General features: G+C 30.9%; 1 non-coding gene across 1 annotated transcript; it reads left to right on the forward strand.

Moving 5' to 3' along the window:
* Window positions 1-11,883: 11,883 nt before the first annotated feature.
* LOC149515320 (small nucleolar RNA R71) lies at window positions 11,884-11,990 on the forward strand. The gene has a single exon (XR_016327162.1). It is a non-coding gene; the product is annotated as a small nucleolar RNA R71 (small nucleolar RNA).
* Window positions 11,991-21,714: the final 9,724 nt, after the last annotated feature.

The following is a 21,714-nucleotide window of genomic DNA, read 5'->3' on the forward strand; positions in this document are numbered from 1 at the left end:
TTGATAAGATTGGTAGATCAAAAGGAGAAATTAGTAAAACCCCATGAGGAACTTGTTGATGTGATTAATTTGAGGAATGATGAAAATAAAAAAGAGGTAAAAATGGGTAGTCCCTTCTACAAAAAAAATAATGGAAGTTAGAGGAGTTGCTTATGGAATATATGGATGTGTTCTCTTGGTCGTATCAAGATATGGTAGAGCTTGACATAGATATTATAGAGCATAAGTTATCATTGGTTTTGTATTGCAAACTAGTATAACAGAAGTAAAATGTACAAAACCAGAGATACTATTAAAAATTAAAGAGAAAGTTAATAAACAATTTGATGCTAGCTTGCTAGCAGTGGCCAAATATCTCGAATGGGTTGCTAATATAGTCCTAGTGCCAAAAATGATGGAAAGGTAAGGGTGTGTGTGGACTATAGAGATTTGAATAAGGCTAGCCCTAAAGATAATTTTCCACTACCTCATATCGATATGTAGGTTGATAACACATCAAAGCATTCAGTATTTTCCTTCAATGATGGGTTTTCTTATTATAATTAGATTAAAATAGCATAGAAGGACATGAAAAGACCACATTCGTGGCAATGTAGGGAACATTCTATTATAAGGTCATACCCTTCAAATTGAAAAATTCTAGTGCTATATATCAAAAGGCTATGGTCACCTTATTTCATGACATAATGCACTAGGAGAAAGAAGTCTATGTAAATGATATGATTGCAAAGTCCTGAAAAGGTGAAGATCATGTGGAGAACCTTAAAAAGCTTTTTGAAAGACTACACAAGTATTAGCTTAAGTTGAATTCGACAAAGTGCATGTTTGGTGTAAAGTTAGGAAAATTGTTGGGTTTGTGGTCAATGAAATAGGAATTGAGGTAGATCCTGATAAAATTTAGGTGATTACAAAGTTGACTTCTCCATGGACAAAAAAAAAAGGTAAAGAGTTTTTTGGGAAGGTCAAATTATATTGCCCAATTATTATCTCAGCTTATAATGAAATGTGACCCAATTTTCAAGCTATTGAAAAAGAATGACCCAAGGGAATGGAATGAAGAATGCCAGGGTGCCTTGGACAAAATCAAAGAATATTTGATGAATCTACTGGTGCTGGTGCCCTTTGTAGCAGGAAAACCTTTGGTTTTGTACTTGATCATGAACAAAGCCTCTATAGGATGTGTATTAGGATAAAACGATGAAACTGACAAAAAAAACAAGTTATTTATTATCTGAGTAAAAAATTTATAGATTATGAAGTCAAGTATTCCTAGCTTGAGAAGATTTGTTATGCTTTGGTATGGGGTGCCCACCAACTCAAGCAATATGTGCTATATTATATAACTTGGCTGATATCAAAATTAAATCCCCCTAAGTTCATATTTGAAAAGCCATCTTTGTTAGGAAGAATAGTAAGGTGGCAAGTCATGCTCTCTGAATATGATATTGCATATGTGGCTCAAAAGGCTATTAAAGGGAGTGCTATAGTTGATTTTCTTATTAGCCAAGCTATCGATGATTATGAGTTGATGAAGTTTTAATTCCCTAATGAAGATCTATGGCCATTCTATCAATAAAAAAGAAAAAACCTATGGAGGCTACATGAAAAATGTTCTTTGATGGGTGTCAAATTCTTTGAAACATGCATTGGAGCCGTACTAATGTCCTCGGAGGAGGAATATTACCCCAACACTACAAGGTTACCTTTTTACTACACCAACAATATAGCTAAATACGATGCTTGCATCTTGGGCTTATAAATGGCTTTGGATAGAAAATTTAAGACTTTGAAAGTTTTAGGGATTCAACATTGGTAGTTTATCAGTTGAAAGGTGAATGGGAGATAAAAGACTAGAAGCTAGTTTATTCCAAAGATTTATTGGTGGGTTGATAGAGCAATTTGAAGATATTTATTTCTAGCACAATCATCAAGTAAAAATCAGCTGGCTGATGCTTTGGCTACATTATCAGCAATGTTCAGGTTAAATGCAAATGCTAAAATTCAGCCATCAGGATTTGACTTTGAAATTCCTAGAACATTGTGCAAGCATAAAAAGAAAAAGCTAATGGTCAGCCTTGGTATCATGACATTGTGCAATACATCATGCATCAAAATATCCAGAACATGTATTGAAAAATGATAAAAGAATTTTGAGAAGATTGGCAATGGAATTTGTTCTTAATAGGGTATCTTGTATAAAAAAAAAGTCGAGTTCAAGTATTATTGAGATGTGTAGATGTTGCAAAAGAAAACAAAATAATTAAGGAAGTGCATAAGGGCTTAAATGGCATGCATGCCAATGGTCACATGGTGGCTAGACAAGTAATAAGGACATGATATTATTGGTTGACATTCAAGACTGATTGTATCAATTCTGCAAGGAGATGTCATAAATGCTAGATTTATGTAGATAAGATCCATGCTCCTTTTGTACCATTGCAAGTCTTGGCACTTCCATGGCCTTTTTCTATATAGGGGATAAAAGTGATTGGACCTATTACCCCAAAGGCTTCAAATAGACACAAATTTATTTTTGTGGCAATTGACTACTTTATGAAGTAGGTGAAAGTAGCATCATATGTTAGCATAATTTAATAAGTCATGTGTAGATTCAAGAAGAATGAAATAATTTGCTGATATGGGTTACCCACGAGGATTATTACTAATAATGCCAATAATCTAAATAATAAAATGATGAAGGAAGTGTGTACTCAGCTCAAGATAAGCCATCATAATTCAGCACCTTACCATCCTAAGATAAATAGGGCAGTAAGGGCCTCTAACAAGAACATCAAAACGATATTAGAGAAAATGACCAAGATTTATAAGATTGGCATGAGAAGTTGCCACCTGCTTTGCTCGCATATAGGACATTAGTTCACATTTCTATTAAGGTAATTTCTTTTTCTCTAGTGTATGGAATGGAGGTAGTTTTGCTATTTGAAGTAGAGATTTTTTCTTTAAGGGTATTGATGGAAGTACAATTGGAAGAAATAGAATGGGTCTATAATCATTATGAGTAGTTGAATTTGATTAAAGACAAAAGGCTTGCAATACTCAGTCATGGTCAAATGTGTTAGAAAAGAATGATAAGGGCACATGATAAGAAGATAAAGCCCAAATACTTTCATGAAGGAGAACTAGAATTGAAAATGATATTGCCCAATCAATATGACAATAGAGGAAAATGGACACCCAAATGGAAAAGTCCATATGTAGTCAAAATGATATTTTCTAATGGAGCACTGATATTGGCAATAATGGATGGAGAAGAATTACCAAATCCTATAAATTCAAATGCTATCAAGAAATACTTTACGTAAAAAGACAAAACAAAAAAAATGAGGATCTAAGTTGAAAGCCCTAAGAAGGGGCAATCTGGGTTACAAAAGAGATACCTAGGTCAAAAACTTGAAAGAACGACTTCGGTATAAGAAGGAAACTAGAGAAATAATTGGGTCATAAATTTGAAATACAAATAAAGCATAAGGTAACGACATGTTCAGTGGGAAAATGGGAGACAAATCATCGATTGACAAGTTAGAGAGCATGATAGTGGTTTGATGAGTCATTATTGATCAAGCATTAATGAGACAAAGCTTTTAAAATAAGATAAGGAGTGAATGATCTAGATCCTAATGTTCAATATTTAAAAATTTGAAAAAATAGGTTCTTGATACCATTTCATTTATGCACATTCTTTGCTACACCGAATTGTACATTTATTTTCTTTCTTCCTAAAATTTGTGAAGCCAACTTATCCAAGATAATAATGAATAGCCCTTTTTGTTTTCCTTGTTCATCCAATGACTTAAAAGATGTCTTTCAAAAAATAAAAAATAAAAAAGAAAAGAGAAAATTAAATGAAATGAAAAGTGAATGATGGAATGAAATGAAATGATAAAAAAACTATGGTTGAAAGATCAAACAATAAGGATAAAGATGGATGAATGATGGATGATTGAACATGAGAAGATAACAATGGTGAAAAATAGAAATAATGATAAAAAAATGATGGGAAAGTGAATATGAAGTAGAAAATGATGAATGAAAGATGATGGAAAGTTAGAAATGGAAAAATGATGAAAGATGATGATACAAGAAAAGAAGAAAAAGATGGTAAAATTTCACAAGTCAACCGCTAGAGATCAACACAAAAAAATTTGATAAAAAGAGAAATAAAGGAGAAATGTTTGGAAAAGATATCAATCAAATGCAGCTTTGGTGTGACTAATGACAACCTATCCAGATTGGAAAATTCATGAATAGTTGAAATTGAACACTTTGTTTCCATAAGTACAAGCACATGATGTGAACAAAATTGTTTTCCTATGCATTGTGTTCCTTGCATTCATCATATACATTGCATGTAAAATTAACTTTTTTTTTAGAGAAAACAAACACATTTGAAGGAAGAATACTTCTCAAGAAGAAACAAAAATAAAAAACTAAAGAAAAGAAAAAATCCTTTAAAAAAGAAAGAAATCTGATTGTTACTTTTTATATAGCCTATAAGTGTATAGATCAAGTTAAAAAATTAAAGTATTCTAGCTTACAAGTGCATAGATCAAGTTAAAAAAATCTTGAGAAGAATACTTCTCAAGAAGAAACAAAAAAGAGAAACCAAAGAAAAGAAAAAATCCTTTAAAAAAGAAAGAAATTTGATTGTTGCTTTTTATATAGCCTACAAGTGCATAGATCAAGTCAAAAAATTAAGGTATTCCAGCCTGTAAGTGTAAGTTAAAAAATTAAAGTATTCTAGTATCATTTCCCAAGAGATTATAGATTGTAATGTTTGGTAACTTTCAAGTACCTAAGTTGAGATCTTGTACTCTTATATCCAAACCAATGAAACTTTAGGGTTGATTGTAAAACTAAGAAAATAGAATGCTAAAAGGCAATGTAGGCTTAGATTTTGACTTCACCAACTATCACTTGGGATGTAAAAAAGTATAGCCAAACTAGATCCAAAAGAACATGAATTGAAATCTTGAAAAAAAAAAACTTATGATTGTCGAATACTTGTAGTAGAATAGAATTGAAACAACGATCACATAAACCTAAATCTGTATAGAATCAAAGAAATTGTAGCCAAAACTAGTATTTCATAAAAAAAATTTAAAGAGCAATAGATTAGGAGAAAAGATTATGAATGCCAAAAACTAGGAAGTAGAAAAACAAGAATTGAAATTGAAAGTAATGAAGGGAAAGAGAACTTGAAAAATAAATACTTCTTAAATTAAAAAAAATATTTAAAGAAACAATCTTTTGTTATTGGCAAATCTGTCACCTAAGCCAATAACTAAAACTAAAGAAAAACTAAAGAAAAGAACTAAGAAAAGAAAAAAGAAAAAAAATGAAGAGCAAGGAATGAGAGGGATGATGTATTGAGGTGAATGGCCTCCCTATTTATCGAGGGGGTTTCAACCAAAAGAGCTAAGATTACATGAGTTTAAGTTACATCAAATTCTAAAGGATAAAACTTCATTTTGATCTTCCAAATGTCTAGCTGAATGTGGACTTTCCATGGTCAAAGTGCCATGGAGGAAAAGTATTCTAAAAAAGCAATCTTGGCTTTTGATCATACTTGATGCAACCTTGATTAAATCTCCACTATTGGTTTGGCTAAGGTAAGATTTACATGACTAAATGGTTCTTTATTATCCAAACTTTTGAAGTTTAAAGAGATAAAGTTCTCCATTTGAAATTCTTCAAAGTTGAGCAAAAAATTCGTGTGGATTTCAAACTCTCTTGGCCGAATCCCATGGCGTCCAATTGAGCTTGGAATTATGTGAAGTCTTCTTGTCATTTGACTTAATCAAATGGATAGAGTCCCTTTTGGCTTAAAATTCTTCAAATGATGCATTGACTCTTCTTGGAATAGGAGTGGCCAATTATGATAAGGAGTATAGAGTCCTTGATAGATATAACTTTTTCAAATGAGCATTTTTCTCTCTTGTATTTGAAATGATCGAATGTGATGGGGATGGAATAGTCCTTGTGCAATTCAAAATTTTCAAATTTCCTTACTTTGTCACATGGTTGCATGAATGGATGATGTTGAACTTGTAGGGTTTGGCTATCCATTTTGTATTGGATGATCAAAACTCCCTTGCATGCATGGATTGCATGTTTTCCTCATCCAAAGACTTGAAACCCTAAAATGCAAGAAAATAGCATTAAGGCACCAAAACTTGAACAAAATTTAAAACTTAGCACCAATTTTAAGCAGTAAAATTACTATATTTTTAGGTGTTATCATACCCCACATTTAAATATTTGCTTGTCCTCAAACAAAATCCTCAAATTAACAAAACTATAAATCACTATACATACTCACAAAGTAAAAAATTACATAAAATTCCTTTCAAGCACTATCACGTAATACAAAGTTCAATATAAACATAAAGTTACAAGAAATTTCTTCAAAAACAAGCTCCTAAATATCCTATGCTCTTTACACATGTGCATTTGTTCAATCTTTAATTCATGGATATAACTAAAGTAAAAAGAATGCAAAGCATTTCATCACATTTTAACTAAACGACATAATAGACTTTATATGTTCACTTTCCCCCTCCCTCTCCACTAATGTTAAACTTACATTCTTGACTCAAGATCAAAAGGTCTTTAAGGCTTGTAATGCAAGGATTGGGTTAAGGTAGGGAAAAAAAAAAGGAAATTTTGACTCAAAACCCTTAGCTTACTTTCTTTGAAATTTTATGAGCTTTAATTTGAACAATTGAGAGCTTTAGAAACTTTGAATTTTTGAGGCATCACTTTATTCTTTATTCATGGTTTTTTTTCATTTTTTTCCTTTAGCCATTTTTGGCTTTATTAAGCTTTGCCTTACATTTGTTGTTTTCTTTTCTTTTCATTCCATGCACCTTTCTTCCTTCCAAATACATACAAATGTCCATAATATATAAGTAAGCTCAATTGCCTTAGGTAAAAACAAAGAAGGGATAATAATAAGAAAAGTGCTTATTAGGCTTATTATGCGTCTAAATAAACAATGAAAAAGGAATAATGTAACATGCCTAAAATATAGGTACTAGGCATGTATCATAAAAGATGCGCTCAAAAGCTCAAATGGTCCAAAGAATTGCCCATATCATCTTTTAAATCAAATACAATATATGATTTTCACCTCAAGGGTTGAGGAAATGAATTCTAAAGTACTTATTCAAATCTTCAAATTTCATGCAAATCAACATCTCACAAAATTTTCAAAAAAATCATAGCATTTCATTGAAAGAGAATAAAAAACATATGGATGAAAATCATATCCAAAGAGAAACATACTTAGGAATCCTTTCAGGCTCCACCATACCCATAATTATATCATAATCAAGTCAATCTTGAAAATTTTATACAAAATTAACTAAGTGTGCAAATAAATGAAATCTAGCTAGTCAATTTGGCTTGAAAGCAAAAATATTGGTTAAAATTTCAAAAAAGTTCAAAAAGCATTCTTCCTCCTATTTAAGTGAAACAATTTATCAACACAAGGGAAAAGAAATACTCTTCAAATTTACTTTAAGGTTGAATCTTCACTTGCATGAGATATCCTTCTTGCTTCACTTTTTTCCTATCAAAATAAACTCAAACAAAAACATCAAAACATCAAAACATACCTGTCCTAATAAAAATAAAGAAAACATAAATCATGAATGTAAAATTTGGGTTGCTTCACAAACAGCACTAGTTTTGGTCAAGCTTAACCATACCAAAATCTATGGCTCATTAAAATACACAACTTCCTCCACTTGTTTCACGGTTCCCCCTTGATATATTTTTAGTTGATGGTCATTAACTTTAAAAGGTTGCTTTTCTTCCTTATCTATAATTTCTATAGCTCCATAGGGAAAAACTTGAGTCACAATAAAGGTCCACTCTATCTTGACTTTAGTTTTCCAGGAAACAGTTTTAATCTTGAATTAAAGAGCAACACTTTTTGACCAAGCTCAAAATTCTTTTCCACTACCTTTTAGTCATGCCATCACTTCACTTTTTCTTTGTATAGCTTGGCATTTTCATAGGCTTGCAATCTAAATTCATCCAGTTCATTTAATTGTAATAGCTTTCTTTCATCAACTAGTTTCTAATCAAAGTTCAAATTTTTGATGGCCTAATATGCTTTGTGTTCTAACTCTATAGGTAGATGATAGGTTTTCTCATAGACTAGTTGGTATAGAGACATTGCTAGAGGGGTTTTGTATGCTATTTTGTAAGCCCATAATGAATCATTCAACTTGGCAGCCTAGTCTTTTCTAAAATGATTAACTATCTTCTAAAGGATCCTTTTTATCTCTCCATTGGAAACTTTAGCATGCCCACTTATTTTAGAATGGTATGCGATAGCAATCTTATGGGTCACTCCATATTTAGCTAGTAATTTTTTTAAAAATGTTATTGCAAAAATAGGTACCCTCATCACTTATAATGACCATAGGTGTACCAGACCTAAAAAAAATGTTTTCCTAGAAAAAATTATTTCAACCTTTAGAATGCTGTTGAGGTGCATCTTTTGTCTCTTGTTTAGGTTTTCAACCCTCTGACATCTGTTACATTAAGCAACAAACCTATATGCATCTTTAAACAAGGTAGGCTAATAAAAACCACATTGTAATACCTTTGTAGCCATTCTTTCCTTTTTATAGTGCCCTATATATTTTAAAGCATGGCATTGTTGCAGGATGCTTTCCACCTTTTCTTTAGGGACACACCTTCTTAATACCTAGTATTTACATTACTTAAAAAAAAAAGGGTAATCCTAGATATAATATTTAACATCATGCAAGAATTCTTTTCTTATACTAATAATTCAAATTAGGTGGAATGACATTACCTGCAAGATAATATACCTAGTTAGCACACCATGGTTGCCATTGAATGGCTTAGAGTTGTTCATTGGGAAGAACTTTTGAATAGTCTCTTTATTATTGGCTTCTTTTTTTATTCTTGACAAGTGATCTACTACATGGTTTCACCGTCTTTTTTTCCCTTATTTCTAGATTAAACTCTTGTAACAATAAAACCTACCTGATCAACTATGGTTTTGTATTTTTTTTGTGATCAGATACTTGATAGCCAAGTGCTCTATGCACATAATAACTTTCGGTCCCATCATGTAGGATCTAAACTTTTCAAGGTCAAAGGCCACAACAAGCAATTCTTTTCTATTGTAGCATAATTGAGCTGGGCATCATTGAAGGTCTTACTTACGTGGTGGATAGGATGAAAAGACTTGTCTTTTTATTGCCCAAGTATAGTTCCCACTACAAAATCACTTACATCACCCATCAATTCAAAGGGTTGTTTCCAATTAGGCTATGAGAAAATAGGTGCAGTGATCAACTTATCTTTTAAAATTTGAAATGCCTTTACAAAATCTTGGGTAAATTAAACTTTGCATCCTTTTTTGATAGTTGGCATAATGGTTTGGAAATTTTGGAAAAATCATGGATGAATCACCTATAAAAGCCAGCATGTCCTATGAAACTTCTAATCTCTTTGATTGAAGTTGGCAAAGTTCATCATTTAATCACGTATATTTCTTCTCGGTCAACCTTTATCCCTTTTATAGATACTTTATGTCTAAATATAATCTCTTCTTACACCATGAAATGACATTTCACTCAATGTAACACTAGATTGGTTTCATTGCATCTTTAAAGTACCTTAGATAGATCGGTGAGACATAATTAAAAATTATCACTAAAAACTAAAAAGTCATCCATAAATATCTCCAAAATTATTTCCACCATGTTTGAGAATATTGCCATCATACATCACTAGAATGTTACAAGGGCGTTGCATAGGCCAAAAGGCATACTTCTAAAGGTAAAAGTGCCATATGGATAAGAGAAAATGATCTTCTCTTAGTTTTAAAAGGCTATGGGTATTTGATTGTAGCCAGAATACCTATCGAGGAGACAGTAATACTCATGCCCTGCCAACTTATCAAGCATCTAGTCCATAAAAGGTAAGGGAAAATGATCCTTGTGAGTGGGTTTATTTAACTTCCTATAATCCATGCAAACCCTCCATCCAGTTATAGTTAGAGTAGGGATCAACTTGTTACTCCCATTGGTAACCATTGTCATACATCCCTTCTTTGACGCACATTGAATTGGGTTTATCCATGAACTATCTAAAATAGGATAAATAATCCTAGCATCTAGCCACTTTACAACTATTTTCTTTACCTCTTCTTTCATGATAAGATTTAAACATTTTTGCTATTCAATTGTTTCCTTATGTTAATTTTCTAATAGGTTTTGTGCATGCATATGGTTCGGTTGATAACTTTGATGTTTGCTATTGACCAAGCAAATGCCTTTTTGTGCTTTTTCGATACTTCTAGCAACTTTTCCTCTTCCCCTTGGTTCAAAGCTAAAAGGATAACAACTAGGAGGGTGGATGTTTCACCAAAAAATGCATACCTAAGGTGGGATGGCAAAAGCTTTAACTCCACAACTAGAGGTTCTTCAATGGATGGTTTGAAAGCTATTTCCAGCTTGTGGTTTATTTCTACACTCATTGTTATGACTCTAGCTGCCTCAGGATTTACTCGAACATCTTTAGATACCTTTATGTGGAAAATTTCCTTTTGATTATGAATAGTCATTGTTAGTTCCCCCTTTTACATGTCAATTATGGCTTTTCCTATTTTTAAGAAAGGTTTTCCTAATGTAACTAGCACTTTGACCCCTTTATCAATTTTTAAGACCATAATATTAGCTAGGATCATTAGCCTTCCCACTTATACCATTAAATTCTTAGCTATGCCCTTAAGATGGCTTATAGACCTATCAACTAGCTGAATTGTTGTTGTGGTTAGTTTGAATTTTCCTTCACCTAGTTTTTTGAAAATAGATAAAGACATTACATTAATGCTTGCACCAATATCACATTATGCTTTATCAAAATATTGATTACCAATAATACAAGGAATAGTAATACTTCCTAGATTAGTAAGTTTTAATGGTATCTTTTCTTGTATAATGGTACTACACTCTTAAGCCATTGCCACTATTTCATAGTCCTCTGAACTTTTTTTCTAACACAATATTCTATTAAAGAACTTTGCATACTTAGACATGTATTTTATGGCTTCAACAAAAGGAATAATGACTTACAAATTTTTAAAGAGTTTAGCAAATCTAGCAAATTACCTTTCTTTTTTTTGCCACTAAAATCTTTATAGAAATGGGATTTTGGATCAATCAACTTTGAAGAAGCTTCCAAAGGCTATTTGTCACTTTTTACAATCACCTCTAGCAATTTGAAGGTTACTATTTTAGTGGGTGGTTGATCAGGTAAAGTTTTTCCACTGTATAAAGTTATTGCCACTACTGTTTCTTGTTGTTTTAGAAGATCTTTGGCCAATGTTGTAACTTAAAGTTCTATATTTCAATGGATTTGGCTTGATCTTGTAAGGTAGTTTGTTAGTGCACTATGGTTTCAAATATGGGTAACTTATCATGATGTTTAATAAATTGAACAATTTCAATCTTAAGCTAACACTTGTCAATGGAATGGAGCCCTTCGCAGATATCACATGAAACATAGGGACTTTGGATTGCATTCACATGGTTGGATTAGGAGTGCACTCTTAAGGCTTCTATATTTTTGGTTAAAGCAGCTAATTGAGAATTTATGTAGGTGATTACGTCAATTTCAAATAAACCAATAGATTTCTTGCTTACCTTTCTCTCCATGTTGCATTGATAGTTGTTAGTGATCATTTCTTCAATTAGCTTATTGGCTTTTTTAGTAGTTTTGCTCATAATTGCCCTTCCAGTGGCTGTGTCTAAGTTTGTTCCCATGGGTGGTGTAAGACCATTGTAAAAAATCTAGATTTGTAGCCGTTGGGGTAGTCCATGGTGTGGGCACTTCCTTAGCAACTTCTTGAATCTTTCCCATGCGTAATACAAGTTTTCACCATCTACTTGCATGAATGTTGTGATCTCATATCTAAGCTTGGTTGCCTTGGTTGGTGGGAAGAATTTTATCAAAAATTTCTATACCAAGTAATCCCATGTTATAATAGAGCCAGATTGTAGCGATGTCAGCCAACTCTTCACCTTGTCCCTAAGAGAAAAAGGAAAAAGTCTTAGCTGAATACCATCGTCAAAAACACCATTATAACAAAAAGTATCACATAATTCAAGAAATTTTGAAAAATGAAGGTTAGGTTTGTAGCTAAGTAGTCTTTCAAACTGTACAAAAGTTTGGACCATTTAGATAATTGAAGCCTTGATCTCAAAATTATTTGCTTGAATGGTTGGCCTTTAAATTGATGGTTGGAAACCATCAGAATTGGGGACTGCATAATCCATTAAATTTCTTTAAGTTTCATTATTTACTTTGGCCATTGGTGTTGGTGCAAGTGGTGTTGATTACTTGTTTTTTCTTTTTTTGAAAGTCCTTTCAAATTTTTATTAACTAGAGCTAAATCAACACATTTATAGCTATGCATGCAAAAAGAAAAGATCAAAAAAAGATAAAAGCAAATAAAAGTAAATAGTTTAGATTACAAAAGTTTAGGAATTCCTTATTGATATTGAAAACGCCGCTATAATCCTTGGTAACGACATCAAAAATCACTTTTTGTATAGTCTATAAGTGTACAGATTGAGTAATAAAATGAAAATATTCTAGTATCATCTCTCAAGGGATTATCGATTGTAATGTTGGGTAGATTTCATGAACCAAAGTTGAGATCCTCATCTCTTATATATGAATAAATGAAACTTTAGGGTTGATTGTAAGGCTAAAAAAATAGAAGACTGAAAGGCAATGCAACCTTAGATTTTGACTTCACCAACTATCACTTAGGAAGTAAAAAAGTATAGCCAAACTAGATCTAAAAGAGCAAAATTTGAAATCTTGAAAATAAAGAAACTTTTGATTGCCAAATACCTATAGTAGAATAGAATTGAAACAATGATTGCATAAACCTAAATTTGTATAGCATCAAAGAAATTGTAGTTGAAACTAGTATTGTAATAAAATAAAATTTAGAGAGCAATAGATTAGAAGAAAAGATTATGAATGCCGAAAACTGAGAAGTAGAAAAATAAGAATTGAAACTGAAAATAATGAAGAAAATGAGATCTTGAAAAATAAATACTTCTTGAATTAAAGAAAATAATTTAAAGAGACAATCTTTTCTTATTAGAAAATTTGTCACCTAAGTTAATAAAAAAAACTGAAGAAAAACTAAAGAAGAGAACTAAGAAAAGAAAAAAAAAAAGAAGTAAAGCGTGAAGGATGAGAGGGATAATGGATTGAGATGAATAGTCTCCTTATTTATAGAGGGGGTTTCGACCAATGTAGTGAGACTACAAGAGTTTAAAGTTACATCAAATGCTAAAGGATAAAACTTCATCTTGATCTTTCAAAAGTCTAGCCAAATCTGGACTCACCATGTTTAAAATGCCTTGGTCGAATAGTACTCTAAAAAGGTAGTCTTGACTTTTGATCATGTTTAATGCAACCTTGATTAAATCTCCACTCTTGGTTAGGCTAAGGTAAGATTTACAAGACTAAATAGTTCTTTGCTATCCAAACTCTTTTATGTTTGAAAAGATAAAGTCCTCATCCATTTGAAATTCTTTAAGGTTAAGCAAAAGAGTCATGGTGGATTTCAAACTCTCTTGGCCGAATCCCATGGTGTCCAAAAGAGCTTGAATTGTGTGAAGTTTTCTTAGGATTTGACTTAGCCAAATGGATAGAGTCCTTTTAGGTTTGAAATTCTTCAAATGATGCATTAACTCTTTTTGGAATAGGAGTGGCCAATTATGATAGGGATTAGAGAGTCCTTAATAGATGCAACTTCTCCAAATAAGCATTATCCTCTCTTGTATTTGAAATGATTGAATGTGATGGGGAAATAACAGTCTTTGTGCAATTCAAATTCTTCAAATTTCCTTACTTCACCATATAGCTGCATGGATGGATAATGTTGAGCTTGTAGGGTTCGGCTACCCATTTTGGATTGCATGACCGAAACTCCCTTACATGTATAGATTGGATGTTTTCCTCATCCAAAGGCTTTAAACCCTTAAACACAAGAAAATAGCATTAAGGTACCAAAACTTGAACAAAATTTAAAATTTAGCACCAATTTTAACTAGCAAAATTACTATATTTTTAACTGCTATCAAAATCTTTTTCAAGGCCTCAAACACAACCCAACCTTTTTTAAAAAAAAATTTTAAAGTTTGTTGCCTATATTTTTAGGAGCTTTTTCTAAAAATCTTTTTAAAGTTCGTTGCCTATCTTCATAAGAACCCTTTTCAAATTAAGATTTCTTTTTTTAAGTTTGTTGCCTATCTTTATAAGAGCCATTTTCAAAAAATATTTTCAAAGTTTGTTGCCTTTCTTCATAAAAGCCCTTTTCAAAAAAAACATTCTTAAAGTTTGTTACTTATCCCGTTTCAAACAAAGATTTTTAAAGTTTGTTAACTATCTTCATAGGAGCCTTTTTTGAAAAAAGATTTTTAAAGTTTATTGCCTATCCTCATAGAAGCTCTTTCCAAACTGAAATTTTTTGCAAAAAATAAAAAAAAAAACCTCCAACACAAAACCAAACAAACAACACCTAAGCAAAACCCCTCAATCCTTGGTCCTGGACAAAATTAATGTCTTGGGTCTTTACATTATTTCTAATTATCATATATATGCAAAAAGAGGTAACTGTATATACCTAATTTTGTTTGAGCAAAATCCAACCATTTATAAAACTCTCAAAGTCTAACCCAGTTTAAATCCAACATTTCTTTAATATTGACAAGTTTTTAAAATTTAAAATTAGGATCAATTTAACCCAAATGTCCCATAGTCAAACTTGGTCAAATTTGGTAAAAATGGTTAAAACTTGGGTCAACTTCAAAACTCACAACCAATTAGAATCGATGTGATTTTAAATTGAAATTTATGATTTTCAAAAGCGTTAAAAAGTTTTATTGTACTTTAAAAAATGTAAAATTATCAAAATGTTTCTAGGAGTATTTTTGTAATTTAAGCTTTTAAAAGTTGGATTTTTGTGAAAACTTCAAGATAATAATTGAATATTTTTTAATGATTTGGATGCATTAAAAACCTAAATTACACCTAGGACTAAGCAATTTGTCGATTCGGTTAATTTGGTTCAAAAAATTTGAAAATCGATTTAGTCGACTTAATCTATAGATAAAACCGAACTAACTTAATAGTAATTGAAAATCGAGAAAACCAAACTAATTTATTCTTGTCAGTTTTGGTTGGTTTTTTAGGTATAATTGGTTCTAATTTCTTATTTCCTGTATTAACTTTCAATGTAATTAATATAGTTCATAAAACAAGCTTCATAAAATCTAAACACAAACTTCATAAACACAAGCTTCATACATAGTAAATTTAGTCTCAAGCTCTAAATCAATCAGCAATACACAATACACTGTAAGTCTACATATCAAATAACATTAGTGAGCAACACATAAGCTTTATAAAGTCCAAGTCAGTGAGCAACACACAAGCTCTAAATCAGTGAGTAACACTAAAATAAAATCTAAATTCAAGCTTCATAAACTCTAAGTCTAAGTCTTAAACAACATAAACACATACAATACATAGCAAATTACAATCTATAAAGTCAACTCTCAAACAACATTCAACAAGCAACAACAAATATCTTAACCAATTACAGCACTTAAATTCGAAATCTCAAACATTAATATCCAATAGGTAGTAGGCAACAGTAGGCAATAGGCAGCAGCAAGTAGAAGGCAACGAGCAATGGGCAACAACACCCTTTAAAATTCTAGTAATAAATAAATAAAAGCAAAACACAATTCAATGAAAAATTATTCCATTTAAAACTATCTAAAAGAGAAAGATTTAACTATGTGGATCACATTCAACGTGAGTAATGCCAATATTACCTCAATTGATTAATAAATTTACTAATCAATTACATGGTCCAATCTAATCTTAAATAAATCTAAAAGTACATAAACAAATAAAAAAGTCAACTTTAACTAAAAGATTTAAAGAAATAAGCATTGAAAATAATGATATAAATAAAATAATTACCCAAATCAATCTTGTCAAGTTGTTCCATTTCATCCTCTAAGGCATTTGGATCAAAATTTGAAGTTTCACATAACCAATCTTGAGCACAAATAAGAGCTTGAACAAGTTTAGGAGTTAAAGAACTCTTATATGTATCTAGCACACAGCCACCAATGCTAAAAGCAGAATCAAAAGTAATTATGGATATAAAAACTGCCAACACATCATGAGCTAGACGGGAAATGATGGGAAACCTATGCCTATTAAGTTTCCACCAAAGAAAAACATCAAAGTCCACCCATTTCTTAATAGCATCAGGCTCTTTATTCAAATATTTATCCAACTCTAATTTATTCTTTTCTTTACCTTGTTTTTTCCTAAACCTCTTAAACTTAACCATAATAGCTTGTAAGTCATATAAGTTCATAGTTCCAAATTCATTGGTGGATGGTGGTGGCAGACTCGCATGGCTACTATCACCAACTTGTTCAAATTGAGGTTGCAACATGTTTTTGTATTCATCAAACAACTCAACTATTGTTTCTTATACTTTCTTAATCATCACTAAAGTTTGATCACGAGAATACATTTTCATAAAGCAAAACTCCACAAATGCCAGTTTTTTTTTTTTTTGGATCAAGAATAGAAGCAATATAGAGTAACATTTCATTTTCTCCACATTCTTCCAATACTTGTCATACTTATCCTTCATTCTCTTAGCCATTGCACTCAACTCAACATCAGCATTCAGTTGCCAATTTTCCAAAATGCCATAAACACCACATATATCTTTAAGAAAATTGTTAGTGGTGACATATGTAGAACCCAAAACTCTAACTGTGAGATTATAAAATTTTTGCAAGAAAAGGCATAATTTTCTAACACTGGCCTAATCATTTTGATCAGGTACCCATCTCCCAACAAGAGTTCAGTTCTATAATAAGGATCAACATCATTAAATGCCTTAAAAGCTATTTTAAATTTTTGAGCTTCTTCCAACATCAAAAAAGTAGAGTTCCACCTAGTGCTAACATCCAAGCACAACATGCTCTTACTTTGAATATGTTTATTAACAATAGACTCTTTAAACTTAGCTATCCTAAAGGGTTATTGTCTCATATATCTAACTATCCCTCTAACACGAGCAACTAAATTAGTCAATTCCTTTAACCAATCACTCACAATAAGATTAACAATATAAACAATGCATCTTAAATGAAGATATTTGCCTCCTATAATACTAGTTCTTGCATTATTAAACTTTTTCCTTAAGTATGAGATTGCAACATCATTAGAACTAGCATTATCAACTATGATAGTGAAAACTTTATCAATCCCCTAATCACACAAACATTTCTCAATTGCCCTACCTATTGCCTTACCTTTATGACTAAAAATGGGATAAAAATTTAAAATCCATTTGTTAAGTTTCCAATCATTGTTTACAAAATGAGTAATAAGACATATATAATTAACTCTTTGCAATGAGGATCATGTGTTAGTGGTCACAGATACTCTCATAGTAGATGATTTTAAAAATTACTTTGGGAAATTTTTTTCATTTACATAAATTTGATAGCAATCCTTAGCAACAGTCTATCGTGACAGTATATGAAATCTAGGGCGAGCAATAGACATGCAACGCCTAAATCCTTTAGCTTCAACAAATCTAAAGGGCAATTCATCTATAATAATCATCTCAGCTACACCTTTCCTAATGGCATCTTGATTAAACTTCCAAGTACGAAAAGATGGATCTCCTCTTGAGCTTAAAACTAATTTCATTTGGGAAGGATTGCCACAACCACTAGCATGAAAAAATTTAGTACAAATGCCCATGTGATTCTTAAAAGAGTTAAATGCAAGATAAACACTTTACAAGAGATAAGGCTCGAGTTTCTATTAAAAACTTTTAAAGATTTTATCTCAAGAGTTTGAACTTAATGCAACAACATCAAAAAGATAGTGCTGGATAAACCCTAGCCAAAATTCCTATTTAAAATTACAAAAAAGATGACATGGAATGACAAATATACATTGAAGACCAATTCAAGAAGACATCCGTTCAACACATTCATCCTTGAAAACTATATGTTTGATCAAACTATTTTCGAGATCAAGATAAAATTTAATCTCTTAAGAGTTAGAATTATAGTAGGACTTTGTAATCTTATCCCCCTTTGGCCAAACCTATGCCTATAAATAGGTTGGCTATCCTCACTTGTAACACATCACATCTTATCTCATATCCTACACAACTCAATTTTCTTATCTCTATTTCTTTTTCTTTAGTTTTGATTTTTTTTCTCTAAGTTTTCTATAGTTTTCTTAGTTTGATTAGGGTGACAAACTAGCCATAACAAAGTATTTTCTCAATTTTTTCTTTTAATACAAGCATTCTTTATATTCAAGATCTCTTTTCTTTAAAGCATTCCTACATTCTTTTCGATTACAATCTTTCTTTTAATATTGTTTTCAATCTTTCTTTTATGCAATTGGCAATCAATCTTTCTTTTTACAAAAGCTTTCAATTCTTTTAGTTTACAAGTTTATTCAACCAATCTTCAGAACTACCAAGTGACTATTGGTTTGTTGTTTCTTAACCTACACAATTGTTTTATGCAGTTTACCTTTTAATTGCTTTCTTTATTTGTTTTCAAGTCAATCATCCAATCTTGCCATTCGTTTAGATATAAAAACCAGTAGATTATTAGCTTTGGTACTTGATTTACACCCAACCATTAAATTATATAATCTTCATGGGAACATTATTACTTAATGCAACCAGTGCACTTGCAGGAAATATAAGAAGCAGTAATCACTGCTTTTCATTAATCATATAGATACTATTAGTTTTATTAGTTAGCATCCGTTAAGGTTTTTTTTTTTTTAAAGCATTCTCCTAGCCTTTTATGGCTATGATGGTAGCATGCTTGCTGACATTTAGATCTTCCCTAATGCTCTATTTATCTTGTTTATTCAGTTATTTTTCCAGCCTTTTTTATGGTTCTTAAATTCCTTTTTACTTGTTTAAATTTTATTTTTCATTGCAATCAACCTAACCTCAAACTTTGTTCTCTTTATTTTGCATAATTCAAGTTCGGTTATTATTGCTTTCCTAGTTTTCATTTTAGTTTATTTCAAAAATATGTATGCCTTGTTAAAACTCTTTAAAGCTTAAGAAGAATGGCCTTGAATGCTATTTTAATGTCTTAACCACATGCTTTAATGGCTTGATTCTTTTATGTGATTTATTTTTCTTTCTATTTACATTTCTAGCCTTTAATTTTCTACCCCAATTTTTATTTTCTATCTTTTAATTTTGTTGTTGTTTATGTATTGATTTTATGTTTCCATTATATTATAAAATCATGTCTGAGTGTTAGATACATGTTTGTTTAAATACCTTAGCAATATGACTCATTTCATGCAATTTTCCTTTCATTTTCATGCTTTTTTCATCACCTTTGGTTCGATTTTTTGTGTTAGTTACCTGCACACTTTTTGTTCATTTTTAAGTCTATTTTGATGTTGTGCTTTTGGTTTTCATCACTCATGTAGGTATTCTTAGTTCTATTAGCTAGCATCTTTTTCGGTTCTTATTTTCGATTATTTCCATTACCAAATTTTGCATTCTATTTTGACTACTTTCTGGTCAGTTTTTTATATTGTTCACCTACAGGTTTTTGGTTTATTTGCAAGTCTATTTTAAGGTAGTGCATTCAGCTTCTACAATTCCTTTAGGGTCTTAAGCTTTTTCTTAGAATTTTAGGTCATATGCCTTAGTTACTTTGCATTTTAAGCTCTTGGCTTACATGCTATTTTCTTGCCAATTTGATTCAATTTTTGTTCTGAGTTTCCTATAGGTCTTTTTTTCCATTCTGAATTAGTTTGAATCTATGCAAGCTTTTTATATGTTTAGTTATGGTCCATGCATTTCTTGTTATTGTTTAAATCAATAGGTTATTATAGCTAGTCAAGTTAAATGGCATTTAAATTTTTTATTTTAAATATGTTTTTATCTTATTTTCTAGCGTACATAGGTTGCATTTTTAGTTCTTGACAGCTTTTAATCATGACTCTTAAAGTGTATTTAGTTTAGCCTTCTATTTAAGTTGGTTGGCAATTAATTCTTTAGAGTTTGATTGATTGTTTTCTTTTTGTAATTGGTAGGTTTGTTTGGCTTTCATGCTAATTTCTAGGTTTTATTTCGGCTCTTAAACTTACCAATTCATGTTAAATTTCACTTTTAAACATGTTTGATTTATTGGTTATGTCTTTGTTAATTTTTACTTGTTTGCTTGTTTATATAGTCTTAGTTTTAGTTCTTTTTTTTTGCTTTTTTGTTAATTTTGGTTCATGCCATTTAGTTTAAGTTAGTTTAATTTGCATCTAGTTATAATTTAGGTTAAAAAACGATTTAGGGCTAAGAACTTTCTATTTTTAGTAACTTGCCATTTTTAGTAATTTCCTTTTTTAGAAAAGTTTCCCATTTAGTTAATTTCATTTTCATAATTTGTAGTTAATTAGGTTTATTCATATGGCAATTTTAGGATTAATTTTAGGAAAAATTTTAGGAGAATTAGTTTTTAAAAACTTCAATCTTAGGCCAAATATACTTTAGGTGTAAAACTCAGTATTTATCTTTAGATCGAAAATCCCAATCCTTAAGGAGACAATATTTGAAATACTTTCCATCTGTTTTACTTGTACGATCTGTACACTTATAGTTTCCTTAGCAACCTCCTTTCAAGTTTTCAAGCTTTTAAACCATTGTCTTTCGCTTGTAATTTCCTTCTCCATTCGATTTTGACAATGTTTCCAGCACTGTTACAACTTTTGTTTCCCATGGTTGTTTGGGCTTGATTAGGATAGTAGAAGGACGCCATTGGGTAGAGAAATCCCTTATTAGGCTCTTTGCTACTTAAATCAACCATTTCACATTTTTGTTTGATTTATTTTCATGTTTAAACTCTGCTGCCATTTGGATTTATGTTTCCAGCTTACATGTTCAGTTTATAAAGGCTGTTATCCTTAATTTAGTTGCTTGTTATTTCCTTTATTTTCATGTTATCTTTTTATGTTTAGCTTTTCGTTGCATGTCTGTTAAATTTTTCTAACATTTTAGTCCTCACGTGCATGTTAGTTATTCATGGTAGCTAGGCCAAGAGTCATGTAATTCATTTTAGGTTTGTTTTCATCCATTTTTATATTACTTATGTCCATCCCTTTTTACTTTATATCATTTATATTTTCATTACATTTTAGGTTTTTTCTTTTAAGGTCATGCTATTAGTTTAGATTTAATTTAGATTCATACCTTAGGATTTTAGTATCTTTCATCATTTAGTAATTTTTTTTAGGTTAAGCAGTTTAATTTCATAAGTAATAGTAATTAGGTTTAATTTACTTGGTTTATTTAGGTTTAATTTGGTAATTTAGGTTTAAAATTAAACTCTCTTTCCTTTAGGACCATAGCTTAGGTGTTTGATTTCAATACTTAATTCCAAGGTAAAAAATTATCCCTATCAAGATAATATTCTTATCCTCACTATCTATATTACTTGAATGACCTCTACGCTTGCAAATTATAGTCAACAACAATCTAAAACATAGATAAACATTTTCTACTAAATAGAAAAAGTAAAA

This window comes from Durio zibethinus, chromosome 13 (genome assembly GCF_047325235.1).
Source record: "Durio zibethinus cultivar Kanyao isolate XHJ-2024 chromosome 13, ASM4732523v1, whole genome shotgun sequence".
Classification (NCBI taxonomy): domain Eukaryota; kingdom Viridiplantae; phylum Streptophyta; class Magnoliopsida; order Malvales; family Malvaceae; genus Durio; species Durio zibethinus.